Here is an 18,503-nt window from a genome sequence, read left to right as displayed (position 1 = left end):
TCTTAAACTCTTTTCTGCATTGGTCAGTTCTTGATGATTGCTGGCATTCTATTCTATTGACTGGTTTTATATCTAATTAATTTTGACTGAACTTCCTAGTCAGTCACAGGTTAGTCAGTCACAGATTTTATACAGTTGCAGCTCTTAGGAAACGTCCACAAATTGCTGCACAATATTGATTGCCACTTAATGCCACTGACAGTAAGCATTTATTTTTGCTGTTTGTGGCACTGCTGCTACCAGAGGACCAGGAGACAAACCTCGAGAAGTGGTTCTTTGTTTTCCTACTGACAGTTGTGTTGTGTCATTTACATTACAGCACTGCTGCTGAAGGTGGTGTCAGAGTCAGCAAGGTTGTAATGTAATTGGAGCACTAGTTATAAGAAGTGTATTTTGTTCAGCATGTGGGGAGAGAAGAAGGAACATCATTTTTATTAATTAAATGCTTCAAAGCCAGTGACGTTTTTCAATCATACCTCAAATACATTTACATGAAAAAGAACTATTGTCATAACTAGTTTCTAGAGACAATATTTATCATTTACTCCACAGACTTGTTCCCAATTCACTGTTGTAATTAGAATTTAATTACAAATTCAACGTCGTGACAAAATATATATGAAATAAATGAACGGCAGAAGATGTCGAGAGCAGCTACTGTCTCACCTCTCCTCTGGCATTCAGCTCTTGCATCAATGTCTGAATCAAGACTGTGACGAGGTCTGGACTTGAATGGTTCAAGTGGAAGCTAAACTGAATGTCAGTGAACAGGTTATTAGTGAGTAGATGTCAAAAACAAAAAAACAACAAAAAATCCTCATCTCCCCCAGATTGTCTGAGTCTTCTTCTAATGGGTTTGTCCAATATTTCTTTTATGATTGCATTCTGTAGTATTTGTTTGACAACTGAATGGCTTGCTAGGCTACTTCAGAGAGCACTAAAAGTCAACCACATATTATGGGAATGAAGTTACATGTTGACCAGACCAGACAGCGAACCAAGTGGGTTTTAACAATAATCTGGCAGCTTTGATGATCATTTTTCCTTGTGCCAGCCCATAAATTTACCAGATTTATTGAATTCAATTTCACAATTTTACCAAGTTGGATTTAAACTCACAACCTCTGGGTTGCTAGTCCAGTATCATAGCCATTATCCTATCATAACCATATTTAAATACCAATGACGGGAAACAACAACTAGTTGCATTTATACAGCACCTTTAATGTAGTAAAATGTCCCAAGGCGCTTCACAGGTGCAATATATATATATATATATGACCTTATATAGGTCAGTGGGCACAAGAGCGATGGGTAAATGGGACTTGGTACCAATTAGGATAGGGGCAGCAGAGTTTTGTATGAGCTCATGTTTAAGGAGGATAGAAAAGGGGATGCCAGCCAGGCGAGCGTTTAAATAGTCGAGTCTAGAGGTAACAAGGGAATGGATGAAGGTTTCAGCAGCAGACGAGCTGAGGCAGGGGCAGAGACTAGTGATGTTACGAAGGTGGAAGTAAGAGGTCTTGGTGATGGAGTGGATATATGGTCGGAAGTTCATCTCAGGGTTCAGCCTCAGACAGTGGCCAGGGATAGAGATGGAGTCAGTGGCTAGGGAATGGAGTTTGTGACGGGAATCAAAGACAATGGGGGTAATTTTACCACCCGCTATCAGGTGCGTTCTCGGCGGGGGGGCCCCGAAAATCGGGGAATCCCGGGGCGGGACAGGATCCCGTCTCGATCCCGCCCACTTCCGGGTTCCCCACGGACGCGCCGGCGTGCGCGCGCAGCCCCCGCTGGTGGGAATCCCGCAGGCAATTAAAGCCAGCGGGATGACACTTGACAGTATTTATTTAGGTATTTCAGGTCATTAACTGACCTGATTAAGGGATTATGTGGGATTTTAGAACAAAGTGGGACTGTTTCCCACACTGGGGGAAACACTCCCAGGTCAAATGGACGTGTTGCAGCTGTCAGCCTGTGGCAGCTGCAAAGGTCCATTTGACAGGTCGGGGGGGGGAGACCCTCACTCATTGCAGGAGCCCACTCTGTCACTTGGGACAAAGTTTGGCCTCCACCACCCTCTACCTGACAGTCAAAGTCACCAACTTGCACACTTACCCCGGGGTCCAGAGACATGTACCTACCTTGCGGACCCCCTCAGATGTACATCTTGCGGATGGGGGCCGCCGTAGCTGCAGTCATGACCTTCTCGGAGGGCGAACAGCATCACCAGCCTCGCCATCCACGCCGTCCACCTCTGACACGTGGAGCTCCACAACAGAATGCTGTGACACATCCACCTGCACAGCAGGAGGGAGGGCTACCGCAGAGAGAGATGCCTCGCAGAGGGCACTACCCGCGCCACAGGGTCCACAGACCGAGGCTCAACCTCCTGGACCTCTCTGAGCAGCAGTGCACATGGAGGCTCAGAGTCACTTGACATGTAGTCGTGGACATCTGCAGCCTCCTTCATGCCGAGCTGCTCCTGGCTGGCCCGAGCACCATCTTCTTACCTGTCGCTGTCAAAGTCACCACTGCCCTCAACAACTTCTCCTCCGCATCCTTCCAGGGTGCAACCGGGGACATCGCCGATGTCTCTCAGTCGCCTGTGCAGAAGAGCCCTGCAAATACACCTACACCCACTCTGCAGTGACACAATGGGTGAAATCAGTTGTGGCTCCTCATAGTGATCCTCAGGAGAGGGCATTATTGCACAAACCAGACAGGATTTGCGAAGACATGGCAGTAGTGGTGCCAATATAATATGTAATGTGAGTTGGTCAGAAATTCAATATAAGTAACAACCATGACAAACCCTCAAACACCCTTGTGCATCCCCTTCATGCTCACGACACGTTTGCCTTACGCTGCCTACTGCACATATGTGATGCATGCCCTGTGGCTGCAGCACAGGTAGTGGCAGGTTGAGTGAGGCTGGCCGTGAAAGAGATGCACGAGAGGGTGAGTATGAGATAGAGCCATGAGATTGTATGAGGATTGGGTTGAGTGGTAGTGGCGGGATGAGTACTGGCAAGGTAAGTAAGTGCAGGTAAGATGAGGATGAGGTTTGAGTGGGTATGAGGGGTGATGTGACAGAGTAGTGTTGGCAGTGCCGAAGGAGATGTGGGGTGGGGGCAGTGATGTGGCAGATGGAGTGTAGGGGAAAGACTACGTGTACTCACTTTGGCTGACCTACTGAGGTCATTGGAGCACCTCCTGCACTGTATGCAGGTGGGCGATATGTTGGTGGTGCTGGTGACCTCTTCTGCCACCTCGAGCCAGGCCTTCCTGGTGGCAGAGGCAGGCCGCTTCCTCCCGCCCGCCGGTCTGTCCTCCCCCTCCTCCTCACCCCATGTATTGATACCTGGAGTGAGGCATCATTAAACTGGGAGCAGCCTTCCCCCTGGGCTGCTCCATGCTGTAATTATTGCTATTTCTTGCTATCTGTCAGTGGAGGACTGCCCCTTTAAATAGAGCGCCTCCAGCTGACAGATCTTACAGCGCCCGACGCGCAGATCAGCAGTGGGGAACCCGGAGGAGCAGGTAAGTGAATCCAATTAGTGGATTGTCTGCTACGATCGCGCGGGAAACTGACTAATTTCACCGGGCGCGTTACCCACGCACCCGACAGCCCCCCCGCCGAGAACCCGCAGCCCTGCTAACATCGGGCCCAATGGCTTCGGTCTTCGCAATATTTAGATGGAGGAAATTTCTGCTCATTGGACAAGCAACATGACACATCAGAGACAATGGAGGGGTCAAGAGAGGTGGTGATGAGGTAGAGCTGGATTTCACCAGTGTACATGTGAAACCTGACTACTATAATCCCTATTCATAGGTACTGAAGTCATTCTCCTGGCCTCCTTCTGAGCCACTGTTTCACTATTCCCTTCCCCTGACTATACTACTGTTCAAGCCACCTTAAATAAAAAGAGAAGCTTCACAGTCAAACCAGCAATCTCCTCCTATTCTTGCACCATCAATCTTCATAGCCACAGCTGTTTTCTCTGTTCTTTCACCTACTAGTTGGCACTGTAATGCCACCCTTTCACCAGCTCCCCCACTAATGTTGACTACAGCAGTGCCCGAACTACAGCTTGTGGTGTTGCTTCCATCCCAGCCATGGCACTGCAGCATAAAGCTATTCCCAAGAGTCATTCCATTTCACTAAAGGAGAAGACCACAGTAATGAGAAATCACAATCTTTGTTGGGCTATAATTAATTTCAGCACTCACCAACACTCATCTGCAGCTATCACTATTAATACTTGGTGTTCCAAATTCTGAAAAAAATATCTTTCTTTTATGGGCTTTCCACTGTACATCTGCCTTAAAGGATGTCCCAGACTTTATCCTCTACTGATGGTTGTGGCCAATGCTGCACCCCCAATTGTTCCTGGTGCATGCCTGCAGAATGAAAATGAGGCACCAGAGGAAGTTTGGTCACTCAGCTCTTGGTCCCAGTGGGGCACAGTTCTGATGTACTCCACATTTATTGCTCCTGGACAGTGCTGGGAGAGGAAACTTGTCCAATGATTTCCTGCTCCTGGTGATACAGAGTGTACACAATCAAAACATTTTCCAATGTATTTCAGGTAGAATTTCAACTCCTACACAATGTGAATATCCCCAGCAAACAGATGCAATATACAATCATCTAGAAATGCTGCAATGTGCTCTTAAACCTTTTTCCTATTGTTAAATGTGGGAGGGAATAGGATAATTGTGTGAATTGCACCGCATTTCAGGGTGCAACCCATATTTTTTACTAAGAGTGATTACATGTTGTGTGTAATGGTTTACTGTGTAGAAATTAAGTTTAATTATGTATATTTATGGATTATGGTTCCCCTGAAAATAGGTTTTTTGAAAAATGGTTGCTCATTGCTGAAAGAAAACTACTTTAACTCAGCTTGATCTCCTTACAAGCTGTTTGCTATACATGCCCAAGGATTTACCACAAAGATCCCATTGCAATACCATATACAATGTGTAGAAATGATTGCTTTGCTATACTTGATGAATGTCATGTATTATTCTGAAGTGAAAGGTAAAGACCATTTTCTTTTTTTTTGAGGAACACTTATTTCTCCCACAGTGAGGAAGGTAGAGATCACTAAGATTGTGCCATGTGACTTTGAGACATTTGTAACATAGATGGCTGTCAGTGTCAGCTAATTAACATTAAACAGTAGAAAAGAATAACACTGCCCTCAGAGCACACAAAGATGTGATATAAAAATCAAAAGGCAAAGGAAATGCGAACAAAAGAATTGATTAATATGTAGCATTAATGTATTGTAAAAACATTGTATTGTGTAAGAAAGTTAACATATTGCATCATGTACCTGTGTCAATGAACTGTTCTAATCTATAAAATATGCTCTGCATTCTTCTGTTCGACCTCTGCTGATTTCTGGGAACCAAATATGGGCAAGCATATTGAAATAATATTAAAGTAATGGAAATACATTATCCAATGTATTTTCTATCATTTGACTCAAAACAACACAGCATGCAAAGGACACCTGTCTGTCACTGGTGTCCAGCATTGCTATGATTGCTATGCTAGATTAAAACATTTTAATATAACAATTCAAAGTTTTACTGGCAGCTTGGAGGCCACCAGCAACACTACATTGCAAGCAGGCATTAGAGGCCTGCTGCGGTAAATCTCCACTTCCACTACCAGTTGAATCCTGGTGAAGGCTGGCGGGCCTGCCAAAAATATTTAAATGATTCTGAGGTTTGAAAATCAGTTGGGATTATGGACATCTCTTTGTAGTGGGTGGAAGTTCTGCCCGTGCCAAAGAAATGGCACAATTCCGCAAAAGCAGAAGATCTGGGTCACTATTTTAAATACAGAAGCCAAATTTGTCGTGCGTGGCTTTTTAAGTGCTAAAACATAGAAGATATATGTATAAGCAGACTGTTTAACCATGAATATAAAAATATAAGGTTATTTAACCCTTCAAGCCTGCACCTATCACGGAATATTTTTAAACTGATAAACACAAGTGAAAACCTAAGGCAAATGCAGGATATTATAGCACAAGACTTGATCTGATCACTTGGTTTATGACGTTATTAGAAATACCTACCAAAGCAAACCTTTGTGAATACATTTACAACATCTCCACACATAACAGCCAGTGTAAATCTTCTTACTATAGTTGAAAAGAGTAGATGATAAGGTGAGACTAGTAAGACGTGGTGATTAGGTAATACCAAGCTTAGATTTTAAAAGAATGACCATAGGTGAAAATAAAAATGAAAGAGGTCAGGAGTCTGAGCTTTGAGGTCCCAGGAAAGAATGAGTTAAAGTAGGAGTCAGTACAATATGTCAACACAGGGAGGACACATTGAGGAGGAAGAACACGTAGGATGGCATATTCATAATGGAAGACAAACAAGAGAAGTCAAACAAAACACTATGTAGCAGTATCAATGAAACAGGAAGAGATAAGAAAAGTTGCAATAGAGAGAGAAAATCAGAGAGTCTTAGACTGTCTATCTGATGACAAGCTTTTTTTTTTACATCCTGTCCAAAAGAGTGAGAGGAGTGTTAAACAAGTCTGCCCAGCAATGGGACTAGCATTCATGGCTTTGAGGCACTGCAGCTCTTGTGCAATCAACCTTATTCTACCTCAATCATTTATTTAATCTCTTGGGGGTCAGCTCTGCATAAGTACTTCGTGATCCCCCAAGCTAATGAAGTGAAATTCCAGAACAGCACAATATCACCACATCTCCACGATTCAAACCTGGCCTGCAATATCATACTATCTGTGCAAAGTCATCATGTACTTGACTTTACGCTATACCTGCTCCTATAACCTTAAATGTTGTTTCAACAGAATACTTAATCAGCTCTTTCTATGCATAGCGATCATCTCAAAAGTAAATAATGTTGCCCAGGGGTTCTCTTCTCAACATACTGGGCCAGAAATTGCTGGAAAAATACTGGCGAGTTCACGGCACCTGTCATTATTAGTGCGTAAAAAAAACAGCAATTTGTGGTGAGGAAGTGCTCCCCCAGAATTGCGAATCGCCACAAATTGCTGGACGATTTTTGCCATTCCGCCGTTAGCTTCGTAAAAACGGGATCTCACCATAAACGACCCCATTGACATTCATGGAGAGTGACGAAATTGCTGGAATTGCACTGTAAAAATGAATTAATCTCGCCGCAGCCATTTAGGGCTGGTAAGTCATGTCACAATCACCCTGTTAATGACATGATTTATGTTCCTGCAAAGCCACTCAACCTTGAAGGTGCAGAAAGGGAACAATGAAACTGTGGAGTACCATTCTAGAGGTATTTTAAATTCTAAATTAATTTTGAAATATTTTTCTTCTTACATTTTTTTCTCGTTCTCTTAATCCGCTCTCTTTCATTCCCTCTCTTTACTTTTCTTTCTGAATCTAATTTGATTCTAATTCACCCTATTTCCTTCTCTGTCATTTGTTCTGTTTCTTTATCCTTAAATTTAATTGGTTAAGAAGATAGACCATTGGACCCAATGTTCATGAGGTCCCAGATGCCCCATTGACCTCAATGCACCATTATTAATTCGCATTTCCAGCAATTTATGGCTTAAAAATACGATTGGAAGGATGAGATAAAATATCCAATTCACGGCACTCGCCACAAGATGCCCCATTCCAGCAATTTCTGGGCCAATATCTGGCTTACTTGCCATGATGTGATGTTGAGATGTGAGTCACTTCTCATGACATTTTTAATGCACCAGGTCAAAAAGCAATCATGCATTACATTCGCTAGCTCAGATTCTAGATGTTTGGTCATTCCCAGTTGGTGAAAGTCCTCCACTAGCATGACCTTTTTGTTTGCACACACCCTTCTTATCTCTTCAGAGATTTTTTATTTGACCTGGTGCTCTACAGTAAATTCATAGAGCCCAATTTTACAATGGTGGCGGGTTGGCAGCAGGGGTGGGGTGGTGAAGGTGCGCGTGGCAAACTCGCATGAACAAACCTTACCGTTTCCGACGCGATCTCATGTTGATTACTGATGATTAACGTCCTCTCCGGGTTTCGCGCCCAGCAACCAGCCTAATTGACATTCGGCGCTGGACTGGAAGACCGGGGCGGGGGTGGAAGGAGGGGAAGATTCGGGGGGGGGGGGGGGAGAGGGGAAGATCAGGTGGGAGAGGAGAAGATCGGGGGGGGAGAGGGGAAAATCGGGGGGGGGGGGGGGGAAATCGGGGGGGAGGGGAAGATTGGGAGGACATCGGGGGGGATGAAGAGGGGGACATCGGGGGGGGGGTGAAGAGGGAGACATCGGAGCGGGAGACATTGGACATCGGAGCAGGGTGCAAAGGTAGGTTCATTTAGTGTTTTCACTTCCATCTATGGTTTTTCATTTAATTTATTTAGTTTCTTGTTCCCTGATCTGGCCCTGAATGAGAAGCGGTGGGCAAGCCATCCAGGTAAGTTAAAAATCATTAAATTACTTCAACTGTCACAGGTAAAGTGTCTCAAGTACCTCAATGAGGTACATTTGCTCTTTAACTGTCATCCCGACAGTTTTAATTGCCGGCGGGACATAGGTTTTCGGGTTGCCGGCCGCATACAGGTGGGTCTCTGGGAAACTCGGAAGTCAGCGGGTTGGAGCCTGCTTCCAAACCAGAACGGGATTTCTGTGATTTTTGTAGCCCTCCCACCTCCAATGCCTCCTAAAATCACCCCTGTATAGTTATTCTTGCTCCCTTCACACTACATACTTCAGGTCAGATGAGTTTGTAGGGAAACTTAACCTGTACCAGTGAGTCTATTCTCTTTAGTTCCCTGGTGACCCTAATTTATAGAGTTATCTACCTCCTTTCTTGTCTAGTCTGTGCTTTGGACACTAAGGGAATCAGGGGCTATGGGGATAGGGTGGGAAAGTGGGGTTGAGGTAGAAGATCAGCCATGATCTTATTGAATGGCGGAGCAGGCTCGAGGGGCTGTATGGCCGACCCCTGCTCCTATTTCTTATGTTCTGAACACTCTAAACCCTTGTATGTGGCACCATCACCATCATTTGAGATTCCGATCATATTATAATTCCAAATTGCCATAATGATATCTTAAGTTGTACCTCATCAGTATCTAAAAAAAACAGGTGTCAAATGGCTTCAAAAATGTGATTCCTGGACCATGTCTAGGAAAGACTCCATAAATGTTTTAAAGACACACTTCAAGCATTTGGTTTATCTATCAAGAGTTACAGACAAATATCCTGCTAGTATTTGATTTAGTTTATCTTTACAATGTCGATTCACTACTGACAATGTACATCAGAAATTTTATGATGGAAAACATCTCCATGAATTGTAGTCTGCAATGGATAAAAAGGTTTAAAAAAATTGACATGTATCATGAATCAATGAACGTATTTTTAACCTATATAATTCTTATCTGTTACAGACTGAGAGCAGCAGATTTTCATTTCCTTATCTTTTTATCCAATACCTCAGCTTCAGATTCTGATGCAGATAAAACTATTCCTCAGGCTACAGTTCTTTTGCTTCATTGGAGCACAAAGACAGATAGCAGTCATTATTTCACAAGTCTTGTTGTCAAAACTGAACCCTGTAATGGCATATTTAATAGAGTTCTCTTCTCGAAGATTCACATAGCAAGAATGGTAAGACTAGTATAAGTTATGTATAGGATATAGTATTGTTTCATTAATTCTCTGAGACTTTATTCAAACTTGATCTATTTTACTATAGGTAACAACATTTTTTCTGATTTTCTCCCTTAAACACATCGCTCTTGAAGGCAACAATTCATTCTGAGGTCAGCTGTACAAGGAGCAGCAGTTTTAGAAGCTTTAAAGTGGAATTCATTTTCTTCAATATGTTGGAACTGATGAGAGGTGGTTATGGTGGCAGTATTGGCAGCCTAAGTCCACAAATGGTAAACCTAGTCAAATTTCTGGGTTCAACCTAAATTGCATATTGCGAGAGTGTTGCAGGCTCAATGCCTGGTGCTGGCAGAAGCCCCAGTGGGGGTGGGAAATTGTGTGGCTCTGCATTTCATAAAGGCCTGCAGCTTAAAGGGCCGCTGCCATTCTTCTGGGAAAAGTGGGAAAAGAACTTGTAGTAACTCTTCAAGTAGTCAAGGGAGTTGGGATGGTGCCTCGCATGGGACATTAGAAATTGTATTGGAGCAAAAGTGTTACAAGAGGGTGGTCCACATCTCTGGGGGTTATTGGAATGTCCACAGACAATTAGATAGATGCTTGCAAAGAGGTAGCCACTCATGTGAATGCTAACATTCCAAGTGCTTCAAAAGGTTTAATGGGCATGATTTTAGCACCCACTATCGGGTGCGTTCCTGGCGGGGGGGCTCCGAAAATTGGAGAATCCCGGCGCGGTACCGGAGCCCGCCCCGAACCCGCGCACTTCCGGGTTCCCCGCTGACGCGACGGTGTGCGCGCGCAGCCCCCGCTGGTGGGAATCCCGCAGGCAATTAAAGCCAGCGGGGTTCCACTTGAAGGTATCTATTTAGGTATTTCAGGTCATTAACTGACCTGATTAAAATATTGGGCTCGAATTTAGCAGGCCTGCGGGTTCCCAGCGGGTGGTCCTCCGGGAGCGTGGAAAACGCGGACGGGTAATTGTGTGCGTCCCCCACGCGATCGCGGGATAATTGGACCCATTAAGCCCTGCTTCCGGGTTCTGCGCTCCCCAGCTGCGTGCCGGCCGGCTGCGCATGCGCAGTACCGTCGACGCGATGTAGGAGCTCCAGTTAAAGGGGCAGTCTCCCAAAGCCCCTCCTCCTGCAAGCCAGAGGTCTGGGAGAATGGCTCAACCAAGGGGAAAGGCTGCGCCCCGTTTTTCAGATCTGGCACTGCAGCTGATGCTGGAGGGCGTGAGGAGGAGGAGGGAAACACTCTTCCCTGAGGATGGGCGCAAGTTCCCTGCCGCCGCAACCAGGAAGGCATGGGCAGAGGTGGCGGCGGAGGTGAGCAGCAGGGGCAACACCCCAAGGACTTGGGAGCAGTGCCGCAAGCGCTTCAATGACCTGACTAGGTCTGGCAAGGTGAGTACACCAACGCACCCTCCCACATCCCGTCCCCACCATCACGCCAAGCAGATCACAACCCCCTCCTGCACAGCCACCACTGCGCTCCATCAGCAATCCTCACAGCCACTCATTCACCATCCTCGCCGTGCACGCAAGTACCCACCGTCCCTGACCCCACCCGAACACTACCACACACCCCAATCCCCATGCAATGGGATGGGCACGTGGCCCACACTTCCTCCCATCCGTTCCGCGCCACGCTCAACCCAACCACACCGATGCTCGATGCGTCTCACGATGCAAGACGCACCCACTCACACATCTGTGTTTTGCCTTCACAGGAGAAGAGGAGCAAGAACAACCGCGAAAGGGCACGCACCGGAGGTGGGCCGCCGCAAGTGGTGGAGCTCACCGACGCAGAGGTGGAGGCGCTCGACCTCGCCCGCACGCGACATTGCCTGTCGGTGGCCGATGGCGAGTGTGTCGCTGCCGAAATGGGCGGTAAGGGAAAGCTGACACTCAACACCCATGATCGCGAGTGACCGTATCATCACCTGCCATCAGGCGCACTGTCAAGTTGGTCCACATGCCTCAAAGTGCCCTCTGTTCTCTTGCAGGTGCGTCTTTGGATCAAGCGAGCATGGAGGGCGATTCCTCAGAGGACATGGCGGTCTCTGAGGGTGCATCGTCACATCAGAGCCAACCATCCACCAGCGCAGAGACACGCACCTCGGTGGGTCCCCCTCGCCAACTAGTTGGGGTAGCACTTGGTGAGTCACTGCGCACGAGTGAGCATGAGCAGACCCTGGTGGCAGGGGCAGCCGCGGAGGGTCCGCGACGGAGGGAGCACTCATCTCCAGGCTCTGCTCAGCCGGACCCAGATGCTGAACCCAGGGGGCCACCAGAGAAAAGGAGAGTCGTCGAGGGCCACCAGCTAATTGCTGAGGTGCTGGCAGAGGTGCCGCGCGCATTGTCCACAATAGCGCAGGCGATGGAGGAGTCCACCTCCTGCATGTGGGCATTGGTGGCGCAGGCACAGGAGGGTACCGACGACACAGTGTCGCAGGTAGGTGCGGGACTGTCTGCGGTGGAGGACAGGCTGGCCTCCCTCGAGCGTCACGCACAGCTCCACTTCGAGTCCTTGCAGGCCCTCACAACGTCTGTACGGATTCAGGGTGAGCAACATTCCGACGCCACCAACAGGCTGAGGGATACACTAGGGGTGGCCTTGCAAGGCCTCACACATGCCATCCAAACTGCCGTCCAGCAGGGTGGAAGGGGTGATGTGGGCCGAGGCCAAGAGAGGGATGATGGTGACCGGGGACATGGAAGCGGGGACGCCTCTCAAGGCGTCCCCACGTCCCACCCGTCGCCCACCTCTCAACCAGCACCCGCAATGGTGCCTCCTCTCCAGGTGGCCGAGTCTGCCCCTGCCCCGGTGCAGGAGGAGCAGTCTGTGGAGGTGCCCTCACGGGCACCGAAACCCAGGGGCCGTCCGCCAAAAGCATCTACCCGGTCAAGGCAAGAAGACGAGCAACCTGCCACTACCTCTGCTGGAGCCACAGGGGTAGCACCACGTAGGGGTTCCCGGAGAAGAATTCCAAAGGCCTTATAATCACAAAGGGAATACACCAGGGTGTTTATTATTTTGTACTTTGTTTCTTAAATGATGTCACATTCCACATATTAAATAGTCTATTCTCACCACTCCTGCCACCTCTCGTCCATTCTTCCGCGGCTTGTGCAGTAGTTGCGTTCCGTGGAGGCCATCATGACGGCGAACACCTGCTGCCACCCATTGGGCACACTGCTGTGGGTGCAGGATTACTGGCAGCACTCTTCAGTGGAGGGGGCTGGTATGGCCGCTCGCATGTGCAGGTGAGGAGATGCGAGCGCCTCGCAGTGTCTGACTCTAGGAGAACCGTTGACGTATGAGTGCGTCCCTGGCCCGGCGACCATCCCGGTGAGTCGCGGCTCGGCGCATGGGTCGTCCAACATCCTCGGGCGCGTCCTCCTCCTCCTCCTCCGCCTCCTCCTCCTCCTCCTCCTCCTCCTCCTCCTCCTCGCCCTCGCCTTCCTCAATGTGGGTGGCGGGTGTGGATGGGGCCTCCTCCAGCGGCACCCCTCTCTGTTGGGCCATGTTGTGCAGGGCACAGCAGACAACTATGATTCGTCCCACTCTGAATGGTGTGTATTGGAGCGCTCCCCCAGAACGATCAAGGCACCTGAAGCGCATCTTGAGAAGCCCTATGGTCTGCTCAATTGTAGACCTGGTAGCAGTGTGGCTGTCATTGTACCGACGCTCCGGCTCGGTGATGGGGTTCCTCAGAGGTGTCATGAGCCACGTGTGGAGGGGATACCCCTTGTCGCCGAGGAGCCAGCCGTTGCCGGCGTTGGGTGCCTGCAGGATGGGCGGGACGGCGGACTCCCTGAGGACGAAGGCATCGTGGCAGCTGCCGGGGTATCTGGCGCACACGTGTAGGAATCTCTGGCGGTGGTCACAGATGAGCTGGGCGTTCATGGAGTGATACCCCTTCCTGTTGATGAACAGCCCTGGCTCATGCGGAGGTGCCCGTATTGCGATGTGGGTGCAGTCGATTACACCCTGCACCCGTGGGAAGCCGGCCATGGCATGGAATCCAACCGCCCTCTCCATCTGGCTGCGCTCGTCCATGGCGAAGTTGATGTAGTGGGAGGCCCTGCGGAACAACCCATCGGTGACCTGCCTTATGCACTTGTGTGCAGAGGACTGACAGACCCCGGTGATGTCCCCGGTGGCACCCTGGAAGGAACCAGATGCGAAGAAGTTGAGGGCAGTGGTGACTTTGACGGCGACAGGTAAGAAGATGCTGCTTGGTCCATCAGGGAGCAGCTCGTCGTTAAGGAGGCTGCAGATGTCGGCGACTACCTGGCGATTGACTCTGAGCCTCCGTATGCACTGCTCCTCGGAGAGGTCCATGAAGCTGAGCCTCGCTCTGTACACCCTGTGCGGAGGGTAGTGCCTCCTGCGACGCATCTCTCTCTGCGGTTGCCCTCCCTCCTGCTGTGCAGGTGGGTGTGCCGCAGCACCGTGTTGGGGGGCCCCACCTCTCCGAGGCGGACGGCGTGGACTGCGAGGCTGCTGGGGCTGGTCATCCTGTTCGTCCTCCGACGATGTCAACGCACCACCCATCTGGCAGGTGTTGGTGTGAGGGGTTGTGCAGGGTAGGTGGGTGGGTCCTCGGACTGGGGCTGCGGTTTCGTGTCGGTCTGTCCTCTGGCTTGGCGGGGGTTGGTGGAGGGCAGGGGTTGCCCTATGTGACGCGGTGGCCTCCTGCGTGGGTGAGGGCGCTCCCCCGTGGAGCGCACCTTGGCACCTGGCACAGGCTGCTGGCTGCAACACGCCTGGTTTGAAGGGTCCTGTTTCCCCCAGTGTGGGAAACTGACTGCTTTGACCGTAAAATCCCACACTTCCTCTTTTGACAGCTGCTTCAGCTCATTAACTGACCACAACGAGCAAGTTAAGTACTCTCAAGTGGAACCCCGCTGGCTTTAATTGCCTGCGGGATTCCCACCAGCGGGGCTTGCGCGCGCAGCCCCGCACGTCAGCGCGGTACCCGGAAGTGGCCGGGATTTCGTCCGAATCCGGTCACGTGATCGGAGATCGGGATTTTCGGGGCCCCCCCGCTGGAAACCCGCCGGAAACCCGACCCTAAAATCGAGCCCATTGTGTGGGATTTTAGAGCAAACTGGGACTGTTTCCCACACTGGGGGAAACACTCCCAGGTCAAATGGACGTGTTGCAGCTGTCAGCCTGTGGCAGCTGCAAAGGTCCATTTGACAGGTTGGGAGGGGGGAGACTCTCACCCATTGCAGGAGGCCACTCAGTCACTTGGGACAAAGTTTGGCCTCCACCACCCTCCTCCTGATAGTCAAAGTCACCAATCTGCACACTTACCCTGGGGTCCAGAGACATGTACCTACCTTGCGGACCTCTTGAAAGATGTACATCTTGCGGATGGGGGCCGCTGTAGCTGCAGTCATGACCTCCTCGGAGGGCGAACAGCATCACCTGCCTCACCAGCCTCGCCGTCCACGCCGTCCACCTCTGACACGTGGAGCTCCACAACAGAGTGCTGTGACACATCCACCAGCAGGAGGGAGGGCTACTGCAGAGAGAGATGTGTCGCAGAGGGCACTACCCTCGCCACAGGGTCCACAGACTGAGGCTCAGCTTCCTGGACCTCTCTGAGCAGCAGTGCACACGGAGGCTCAGAGTCACTCGACATGTAGTCGTGGACATCTGCAGCCTCTTTCATGCCGAGCTGCTCCCGGCTGGCCCGAGCACCATCTTCTTACCTGTCGCTGTCAAAGTCACCACTGCCCTCGACAACTTCTCCTCCGCATCCTTCCAGGGTGTCTCTCAGTCGTCTGCACAAAAGAGCCCTGCAAATACACCTCCACCCACTCTGCAGTGACACAATGGGTGGCATCAGTTGTGGGTCCTCATAGTGATCCTCAGGAGAGGGCATTATTGCACAAACAAGACAGGATTTGCGAAGACGTGGCAGTAGTGGTGCCAATATAATATGTGATGTGAGTTGTTCAGAAATTCAATATAAGTAACACCCATGACAAACCCTCAGACACCCTTGTGCATCCCCTTCATGCTCACGACATGTTTGCCTTACGCTGCCTACTGCACATATGTGATGCATGCCCTGTGGCTGCAGCACAGGTAGTGGCAGGTTGAGTGAGGCTGGCCGTGAAAGAGATGCACGAGAGGGTGAGTATAAGAGAGAGCCATGAGATTGTATGAGGATTGTGTTGAGTGGTAGTGGCGGGATGAGTACTGGCGAGGTGAGTAGGTGCAGGTAAGATGAGGATGAGGTTTGAATGGGTATGAGGGGTGATGTGACAGAGTAGTGTTGGCAGTGCTGAAGGAGATGTGGGGTGAGGGCAGTGATGTGGCAGACAGAGTGTAGGGGAAAGACTACGTGTACTCACTTTGGCTGACCTACTGAGGTCATTGGAGCGCCTCCTGCAATGTATGCAGGTGGGCGATATGTTGGTTGCGCTGGTGACCTCCTCTGCCACCTCGAGCCAGGCCTTCCTGGTGGCAGAGGCAGGCCGCTTCCTCCCGCCCGCCGGGAGGAAGATCTCTGTCCTCCCCCTCCTCCTCACCCCATGTATTGATACCTGGAGTGAGGCATCATTGAACTGGGAGCAGCCTTCCCCCTGGGCTGCTCCATGCTGTAATTTTTGCTATTTGTTGCAGCATCTGTCAGTGGAGGACTGCCCCTTTAAATAGAGCGCCTCCAGCTGACAGAGCTTACTGCGCATGCGCAGCCCGCCCGACGCGCAGATCAGCAGTGGGGAACCCGGAGGAACAGGTAAGTGGATCCAATTAGTGGATTGGATCCTACAATCGCACGGGAAACTGACTAATTTCACCGGGCGCGTTACCCACCCGCCCGATAGCCCCCCCGCCGAGAACCCGCAGCCCTGCTAACATCGGGCCCAATGAATTCAACAGTGTGCAAAGGTATTGGCCCGGATTTTCCTCTGAGTGGCGAGCTAATGGCGGTCGCTGCTCATTAGACTTGCACTTGCCCATAAACTTTTCTTGTTCTTTTTCACAGCAAGTTCCTTTCATGGGGCGCTGAATCCAAAACGGCGCCCTCTAGAGGGCAGCTGGGACTTGTGTGAATCGGGCAAGCAACTGTCTATCCCCATAACCAATCAGATAAAAACATCTGATGAACAGCGAAGAGTCAGAACCAGGAAGTGTAAGTTAGAACAGTGAATTCAATGTCAGATCAGGTACAGAAAGCGAAATAAAGAGAGGATAAGAAATAAAAACAGAAAATGCTCGAAATATTCAGCAAGTTAGGCAGCATCTATGGAGAAAGACACATAGTTAATGTTTCAGGTTGATGACCTTTTGTCAGAAATATTGAATTAAGAGACAGAGATAAAAGAGACAGAAAGAAAAAATAAAAATATAAAAATATATTTTCTTTTTCTTTAATTGTCCAACAACAATTAAAATCTGAAGGAATGAGACTCCACACTTGAAAAAGTTAATTTTCAGTGCCAAAGAGATTGTTTGGCAATCATTAAGCCGTTAAAAGTGTGCTTAGACTGAAATAACTTGATGTACCTTTTTTTGGCGAGATTAGTTTGAATCCATCAGGTCAGTGCAGGAACTTCACGCCATTGCATTCATTTGAACAGTGAGTTAGCTGGTGAGATGTCGTTCTCGCAAAGCTTACAGAGGAGCAGGGCATCTGGTTCAGCAAGTTGGTCCACCACTTGTCTTGAAATAGGGTGAGCGCTGTTAGGCTCGCTGTTATTTTCAGAGCAAAATCCGGCCCAATAAATTGTACTCACATCCTTTATTGATTCAACTGTGAAGGGCATGACCTGTACCATCACACCCATACAATCTAACAGTATCTTGAAAGCTTCTCATGTTTACCTATTATGCAGTAGGGAAGACTTACTGCACCTGCATTTTGCCTTTCCTGACATCCTAAAAATGCTGACAACTTCTTCCATCTACTGTAAGAACATGATGCTTCCTCCTGTTGTCAATTAGATTATGGGTAGCAAGCTGACACATGGCAATGGCTGAACACTCTTGTGCCAATGTCAATAATTGAACAACTTCTGCTCTTCTTATAGGAGAAGACTGATTATAACAAGAGGGAGAGAAGCCACACAGGATGTGGACACCTCAAATTCAATCCACTGGCATTTTTTGAGGAGGCAGCGCAAGAGCTTCAAGGCAAGGAGAATATAAAGGAAACAGGGGATGGTGAAATAAGTTGTATGGTCTCAGCTTATGGTTGTTGGCCAACTTTTCCTGTTCTTTCTTTTTTTAGCCATTCATTCAGTTACTGCTTCACTCATTGAAACCAAATCACAAAGTGAACATTCATTCCTTGTCTGATATTGTGCAGAAAAAGAACTGTTGCCATCAAAATTGTATCCTTTCTCTTGTCCCTCTTATCTTTCTCTAGGTCTTCCACATGGATCAAATGTGAGTCCAGTTATATGCCTGAAGAAAACACAACTCAAATACAACATTATCAATTCTAACCCTGTCAAACACGAGCTTAACAATAACCATTCTGTGGAATTTAGACAGTGACTTTGAAGGGAATGTACTTGTTAATAAATGGAGGACAAGTGAGCAGGAGCAAGTGATGGTGGCACAATAGGAAAAGGAAACAGCTAGCTGGAGGGGCAGCTCATGTGCACTCTATGCTGAAGAGGATATGAATACAGACCTTGGAGACCTGTTTTTAAAAGGATTCATTCTGAGCATAATAGATTGCTGCCAACATTGGAAAGTGTGCCTAGGAGGTTTTAGCACATGGTCACAAGTGTGGAGCATTCAATAATCCACATATGTAGAGTTCCGATGCACAGTATAGAAACTCTATAATTCACGATGGAGCGCATGGTCAGTCCAGGGC

General features: G+C 48.8%; 1 pseudogene; it reads left to right on the top strand.

Annotated features, from left to right (window-relative positions):
- The window catches only part of LOC137332209 (uncharacterized), a 53,119-nt pseudogene extending 34,944 nt beyond the window's left edge, over positions 1 to 18,175 (top strand).
- The last annotated feature ends 328 nt before the right edge of the window (positions 18,176 to 18,503 follow it).

The sequence above is a fragment of the Heptranchias perlo genome, chromosome 14, assembly GCF_035084215.1.
Source record: "Heptranchias perlo isolate sHepPer1 chromosome 14, sHepPer1.hap1, whole genome shotgun sequence".
In the NCBI taxonomy this organism is placed as follows: Eukaryota; Metazoa; Chordata; class Chondrichthyes; order Hexanchiformes; family Hexanchidae; genus Heptranchias; species Heptranchias perlo.
Note: the sequence above shows the minus strand (reverse complement) of the source record. Positions and strands in the feature narration are given on the sequence as shown.